The sequence below is a fragment of the Mustela nigripes genome, chromosome X (genome assembly GCF_022355385.1).
Source record: "Mustela nigripes isolate SB6536 chromosome X, MUSNIG.SB6536, whole genome shotgun sequence".
NCBI classification, from domain to species: Eukaryota; Metazoa; Chordata; class Mammalia; order Carnivora; family Mustelidae; genus Mustela; species Mustela nigripes.
Window position 1 is genome coordinate 46,104,097 of NC_081575.1, and position 7,744 is coordinate 46,111,840.

The 7,744-nt window shown below is 40.5% G+C and overlaps 1 pseudogene; it reads left to right on the forward strand.

The window, feature by feature from the left end:
- The first annotated feature begins 5,752 nt into the window (after positions 1-5,752).
- Positions 5,753-6,707, forward strand: LOC132006833 (transcription factor BTF3 homolog 4-like; annotated as a pseudogene).
- The last annotated feature ends 1,037 nt before the right edge of the window (positions 6,708-7,744 follow it).

Genomic DNA, 7,744 nt, shown 5'->3' on the forward strand with positions numbered 1-7,744 from the left:
TTTTTGTTTACATTGTTGTACTTTCAACTTCAGAATTTCTATTTGGTTCTTTTTTATAATTTTATCTCTTTAGTGATATTCTCTATTTGATGTGATATTGTCACTAAACCTTCCTTTATTTCTTTCTTTTTTTTTTTTTAAAGATTTTATTTATTTATTTGACAGAGAGAGTTCACAGTAGACAGATAGGCAGGCAGAGAGAGAGAGAGGGAAGCAGGCTCCCTGCTGAGCAGATATCCCGATGCGGGACTCGATCCCAGGATACTGAGATCATGACCTGAGCCGAAGGCAGCGGCTTAACCCACTGAGCCACCCAGGCGCCCCCTTTATTTCTTTAAGCATGATTTCCCTTTACTTATTTGAACATATTTATAATGGTTACTTTGAAGTTGTTTTCTGTTAAATCCAACATCTTCATCACTCTTTCAGGCACTTTCTATTGCTTGTTTTTTCTTATATATGGGTCACTCTTTGCTGTTTTTTTTTTTGCATGTCTCATAATATTTTGTTGAAAATAAAACATTTTAGGTAATATATGGTAGCAAGTCTGGATATTGATTCCCTCTCCCATCCCTCTAGTTTGTCTTGGTTGTTGTTTGCTTGTTTATATGTTTAATATCTTGACTAGACTATTTTAATAAAGTATATTTTCCATGCAGTGTGAAGCCTTTGATGTTGCTTGTCAGATAGTGCAGACTTGAACATGTGTTTCAGCAGTGTTGTCTTTAAATGTATCTCTCCCTCTTCTTTCTGTTGAGAGGACTATCTCTGTTGGTATCACACTCAGTTGTTGGACTCCACTATTTTTTTTAAAGATTTTTATTTATTTATTTGACAGACGGAGATCACAAGTAGGCAGAGAGGCAGGCAAAGAGAGGAAGGGAAGCGGGCTCCCTGCTAAGCAGAGAGCCCGATGCAGGGCGTGATCCCAGGACCCTGGGATCATGACCTGAGCTGAAGGCAGAGGCTTTAACCCAGTGAGCCACCAAGGCACCCTGGACTCCCCTATTGCCTGCCTGACTGCTCTATTGTTTTAGACAATGCTCTGGGGCATAAATTGCTCTACAGTTTGATCCAATTAAAATTGAGCTCCTCTGTAGGGATAGTTTTTGAGGCACGTTTGAAGTTTGTTCTGACCTTGGAGGGTTAGTCTTAGCCTTCTATTTCCCTCACTGTTTCTGGTAAATTTGTTGGCCTAGAGTTTACCTTGTTGCTTTCATGGATTTATTAGTCTTCTCTTAATTGCTTACTACCAAAATGTCCATTGTTTCCAAGACCACCCTTAGTCATGAACTGCCCCACATTCTGTTTTAAATTAAGTCAGTTCCTAGGAGGAGAACTTTGGAGCCCTCTGTTATTATTGGCTGCCTTGCCCCATAGGGTGGGAAAACAAAAAACAAAAAAACAAAAAACAAAACCTCTGAGCTATTCTCTGGGGACTGTTTGGATACAGAAGCCTCTGGTCCTATCTGTTTTCTTCTTCTGACATGGAGACTTTACTTTTAGAGTGAGGTGGAGCAAGGGCAATTAGGCCCAGTATTCCGGCCTGCTCTGTGTGGTGCAGAACCTCTGCTCTGAGAAGGAGCTGGATAAAGGCAGGGTGCCCCAACTTCTTCACCATACTCACCAGAAATTAGCTTTTTCAGCTTGGAGTGGAATGGGATGAAAAGTGCTGGCTTGTTTCTCCCAATGAAATATGGTAACCCTTGTTTTGGAGCAAGAGGTTAGAGAGATTTTTCCTTTTGGCCACATCTTCCTGGAGTGGAGCTCCCATTTAATTCAGCTGGGGCTGGGGAGGAGGGGAATGGGTCTTGGCTGAACTGCCACAGATTCTTGGATTTCTTATTGAGTTTTAGTAGGTTTTCTTAAAGAAGTGTTTCTATATTTACTGTTTACTCTATAACAATTTCCAGGGACTTTAAATGGTTGGCTCTTAAAATTATTTTCATCAGTTATACTTGCTTCTGGAGTGATTACAGTGCTCCCCATATGTCATTCTGGATGTGAAATTCCATCACTTCTATCTTTTTAAAAATGCTACTTTGTGTGAGAAATGTTATAGTTTGGTGGATCAGATAGCACTCAGTTCATGAAGACAAGTGTGATTTATATAGTCACTTTTTGTCTTGTGGTCAGGTGTTCAGTCTCTATCAGGACCCAATAGTAAACCAGTAGCTATTTTTCAAATGCAGAACAGTTAGCAATAGAGGAGGGCATGGCCTTACTCATAATCCATAGTGATTTTTACAGTGATTCCTGCTGTGGCTTGTCATAGTTTTCATATTACTTCTCTGCCTGATATAGACATGAAATTTAGAATAGTATTGGGTCTGCTGGGGGTCCAATAAGACCCAAGGGCCGGATCAACTTCCACTGCAATCAGGACCTGCTTCAAAGCTGTTTCTTGCTCTGAGCTTCATTCAAAAGTGCAGCCTTACAAGGTTCCTGGTAGATGGGTCAGAGCAGCATAATCGAATATGGTAAATATTGCCTTCAAAATTCAAAGAGACTCACCAAGCATTGTCCCTCTTCTTTATGGTAGATGGTACAAGTGCAGGGGGTTATATCCTATTTCATAAGGAATATACAGACATACCCCATACCCACTGGACACTTAGAACTTCAGCAACTAGAAGGTGCTTGAACTTCTCCAAGGTTTATCCCTTATCCTCTAAAATGCATGTGTCCCACCAAGACATTTGTTTCTTTGTTATTTCCTACTCACTGGGTTGATATAGCATAATATCATCAATAGAATGGACCATTATATTGGGATATCAAGAAAATCAAGTAATTTCTAGACTGGTCATCATTGGTAATAATTGATTTGTACTTTTTCTATTACTAACTAATGTTGTTCGCTTTGATCACTTGATTAAGATAGTATCTGCCAGCTTCTTCATTGTGCAGTTCATCCTTTTACCTTTTGTAATTGGTAAGTATTTTTTGAGGAGATACTTAGGAATTATGTAAAAAAAGTTTATTTACTTATTTATATCAGTATGAACTCATGGTTTCCTATCTTATCCAATAATTTTTTACTCTCATTAATCTGATGCTCAGATTTTCACTGATTTGGGCAGCAGGAGTCCCTTTAGTCTGGCTTGTTTGTCCTTCTGACATGCCCTGTCATTCTCTGAGCACTTTCTTGCTTCCTTACTGTCTGGAACAAAAAGTTGTTCCAGGCTTATTTTATCATTTTCCTGTCCACCCCTGCAATAAACCACTTGTTCAAGGTGCTCTGATTTCTTTTAGCAGAAACTGGTATTTAGAATATCTGGGTACTATGTGTGATCATTGCTTATATGTCCTCTCAGCAGACAGCTAGGAAGTGTATGTAGAGGGGTGTGTGTGTATTTATTTCTTTAGCTGTCTACATATCTAAATGTGTGTATACATATGCACATTTATATCTACACTTATTTATTTTTGGTGAAAAGATTTATTTATTTTAGAGAGAAAGAGAATGTGTGAGTATGGGAAAAGTCAGAGGAAGAGGAATGAGAATCTTAAGCAGACTCCATGCTGAGTGCAGAGCCTGATGTAGGCCTTAATCTCACGACCCTGAGATTATGTCCTGAGCTTGGTTTCAACCAAGAATCAGATGCTCAACAGACTGAGCTACCCAGGTACCTCTGTATTTGTATGTATATATATTTGTTGTTTCTACTGATTGATTGATTTTTAAGTTCAATTATCCAACCTGTAGTACATCATTAGTTTTTGATGTAGTGTTTAATGATTCATTAGTTGTGTATAATACCCAGTGCTCATCAGATCATACACCCTCCTTAAGATTTTATTTTTAAGTAATTTCTACACCTAACATGGAGCTCAAACTCACAACTGTCTGAGAACAAGAGCCGCATGCTGTCCTATCTAATCTAGCCAGTTGCCTTTACACTTACTTTTAAACTGAAAACCATGAGTTCTCATCAATACCTTCAATTCCAACCCAATACCACAAGGCTCATTCTAGTCTTTTTCTCTTTCATATTGGTAACTCTCTTCTCTGACAGTGAGAAACCTGGCTTCATTTATCCTTAATAATTTCATTAGGCCATGTGTATGTAATCTGCATTTCTTCCATTACCTCTTCGTCTATGGAGATACCCTCCTAACCACACTCTGTCTTCAGCACCTGATACCAGGCCACCTCTCTGCATGGATACCCTCCTTATCCTTCTTGGCCACTGACACCCTGTACCAGGCTATGTTTTGTGGGCATACCCATTCTATCCCATTAAGTTTCTGATGTTGCATTCTGCCTACCCCGCCCCTCTTCCACTGTTGTGAATGTGCTCTTAACTCCACATAGGTTTTGACATTACATGCCAGACCACCCCTCTGAAGAAATGCTTTTCACACCCTTCCCTACTCAGGTTCTAAACCCTCAATGTCAGGCTGTCTCTTTTCCCACATGAATTTTTTTTTTTTTTTTTTTACACTGCTTTGGCTCTGATACCCCACGTCAGGCAACCTCTTCTGGAGGCATCATCCTAACTCTCTTTGAGCTCAAACACCCCTCTCTAGGCTGCTTCCTTACCTGTATGGAAATTGTCCTCATCTTCTATGGACTATCACATCACACTCCAGGAAGTCTCTCCCTTTCATGGACATTCTACTCACGCTTCTTGGATATGACACCTCACGCCAGACCTTACCACAGCATGTATGCCTTCCTGGCCCGGCTTGGGCTCTTTGACACCTTGCTTTAGGTTGCCACCTTACCCTCATGGATGCACTCTTCACCTTGTTCAGGATCTGACATCCTGTATGAGCCTGCCTGCCATCATGGACATCTTTCTTACTCTACTTGGGCTCTTATACTGCATGCCAAGTTGCAACTCTGTAGGCCTTCCTCATCCTGCCCAGTTCTAACTTCGCATGCTGAGTTGTGCTCCAGCGTGGATACCCTCCTAATCCCACCTAGGCTGGGATGTCCCAGCCAGACCACTTCTCCCATTAATACCTTTCTCATTCTACTTGGGATTTGACACTGTCATTAGGCCACTCCCTCTGCAAGGGGCTTTCATTTCTCATACCACACAGCCCCCTTCACTCCATGTGGACGCTTTCCTCACTGTCCTTGGACTCTGATAGCCCATGCCAAGCCACCCCTCCTTGGGGTTGCCCTTCTTGCCCTGCCCTGGCTGTGAGTCCCTATACTAGACTGACCGCTAGTATGGATACTCTCCTAACTCTACTTATGTGCCAGCACCCTATGTCTGGTCACCCCTCTACATGAACTCTCTCTTCTCCCTATTTTGGCTTTGACACTCCATGCTAGACTGTCTCCATATCTGCACAGGTGCCCTCCGTACCCTACTTGGGCTCCATAAACTTATGCCATACCTCCCTTACCTCACTCAGGCTGTAACTGCCTGCCCTCCAGATGCCTCCGTTGCTCTCTCCCCAGCAAATGGCTTTCAAAGGGAATTTCTCAGGAATGGGAAGGAAGAGGAAGGACATCAGTGCATGTTTTAAATGCCTTGGTGAGGGGAGTATTGTATGTGTCTTCCCAGGAGGTATTGTTAGGGGTAGATCCATTCCATTGCATCCATTTCTCTGAACTTTTGGATTCTTTCTAAAGGATGTCAGAGAAGTTCAGGCGTTTTGACATCAATAACTGCAGGCCATCTCTGAGTCTAGGCTTTTTTTTTTTTTTTTTTTTAGTTTTTAACATTTATTGAGGATTCTTAACCAAATCTGTCCATATCATGATGGTTACAAACTTCCTAACTCTTCTCGACTGAGGCAGCCATCTTGCTCTTGCCGCGTGCTGTTGTTGGAGGACCCTCCCTGCTTCAGATTTACCAACAGCATGAATCAAGAAAAGTTAGCCAAACTTCAGGCTCAGGTCCAGATAGGGGGCAAGGGTACAGCTCGCAGAAAGAAGAAGGTGGACATAGAACAGCTACAGCTGATGACAAAAAACTCCAGAGTTCTCTAAAAAAAACTGGCTGTGAATAATATAGCTGGTATTGAAGAGGTGAACATGATTAAAGACGATGGGACAGTTATTCATTTCAACAATCCCAAAGTCCAAGCTTCCCTTTCTGCTAACACCTTTGCAATTACTGGTCATGCAGAAGCCAAACCAATCACAGAAATGCTTCCTGGAATATTAAGTCAGCTTGGTGCTGACAGCTTAACAAGTCTTAGGAAGTTAGTTGAACAATTCCCACGGCAAGTGTTGGATAGCAAAGCACCAAAACCAGAAGACATTGATGAAGAGGATGATTGATGAGGCATCAAAGGATGAAGCTAACTAAAATTTTTTTCTGGAGTTTGGAAACTGGCATGGACTAGATTTAACAAATCAGCTATGTGGTTCCAAAGTTTTACAGACATGGAGAACATCAACTGTTACTAGTTCAGTAATATAAATATTTTGTATATTGATAATGCTGTTTGTTCAGCATTTTTCAGTCATTTGATTTTGCATTTTGCACTTCCTCCCAGGATCTATTCTTTTGGTCAAAATACAAAGTATTGGTGCAGTTTGAGGGTGTTTTGGTGTTTGATTCTCAGTTTTCTATTTTGTTTTTTTGTTGGGGTATTTTTGGTGTGTGTGTATATGTATGTATGCGTGTGGGTATGTGTGTATACAGTGGAGAGCAAATTGGAAAACAGTTCTATTTATCCTCCTTCTTCCCCCAGTAGAAAATAAAGCAAATCTTTACATTTGTTACTTTTTATTTTTTTCTAATAATGCACCGAATTAGAAAAGTGAGTACCTTGGATTTCAGATCTGAGGAGATTTTACCCTTGGAAGTTTGGTTTTAATTTGCTTTGTTAACATATTTTTTATACATTTTTCTGGGTTTAAAATGTCTTCAGATATTTTGTCACCAGCTCCATGTTGGTATAGTGGATAGCATATCTTTGGTACATTGCCTTAGATTCACTTACCTAGTCGGACCCAGAAGATTTTCTTCTGGCTTTCTTCCTAAATCCTTTTTTGCTCTCCTTTTGGTCTCCCAGTGACCTGGTCAGCCTTTGATAATGCTCTTCCCCATCTTCTACCTAGCCTGAGAAGGATGTTCTCCATATAGAGTTAAGTGAGAGCCTAATCCCTCTTTTGGTAAGACATTTTTCTCTCATCCTGAGGAACAACAGCTCCATCTTCAACTTTTAATTTATTTCCTCCCTGATTTTATAGTTTGGTAGACTTCAAACTGGAATAGCTAGCATGTGCTTGCTAAATAATTTTATGCCAGTCTTATCCTCTATACTAGCTGTTCTTAATAGCTGGTACAAAAATGCCTGTTACATTCAGCAAGGTCAAAATTAGGAATGTCCTTTTGAATCAGAAAAAGATAGGTCATAGACTCATTCCCCAGCACAAATGGTCATTCTATGAAATGGTACTGGCCCCAGGAGGATTTCGTCAACCACTCTCCTAACTCTTGGTCTTGAACCTACCTCTGGATTGAATCTCACTGTTGTAGCTGCTCACAGCATCCTCCTGCATGCTTAGAGTAATGCTTTTGGGGAACACTGGTAAAATACAGTATTTATTTTTTTCACCTCTTTTCAGAGGACTTGGAGGTAAGTTGCATTTATTAATTCAAGTTTCCCTCTTGCTGTCTGATGATAAAAGCTTACATTTTGCTATATCAGCATTTGTTATAGCCAGTATTTAAGGATAAGATTTAGAAAATCTATCATTTCCTGGCCCACCAGCAAACTACCTATGGCTTAACCTTGCAGCATATCTACTTTTGTTTCAAGCTAGATA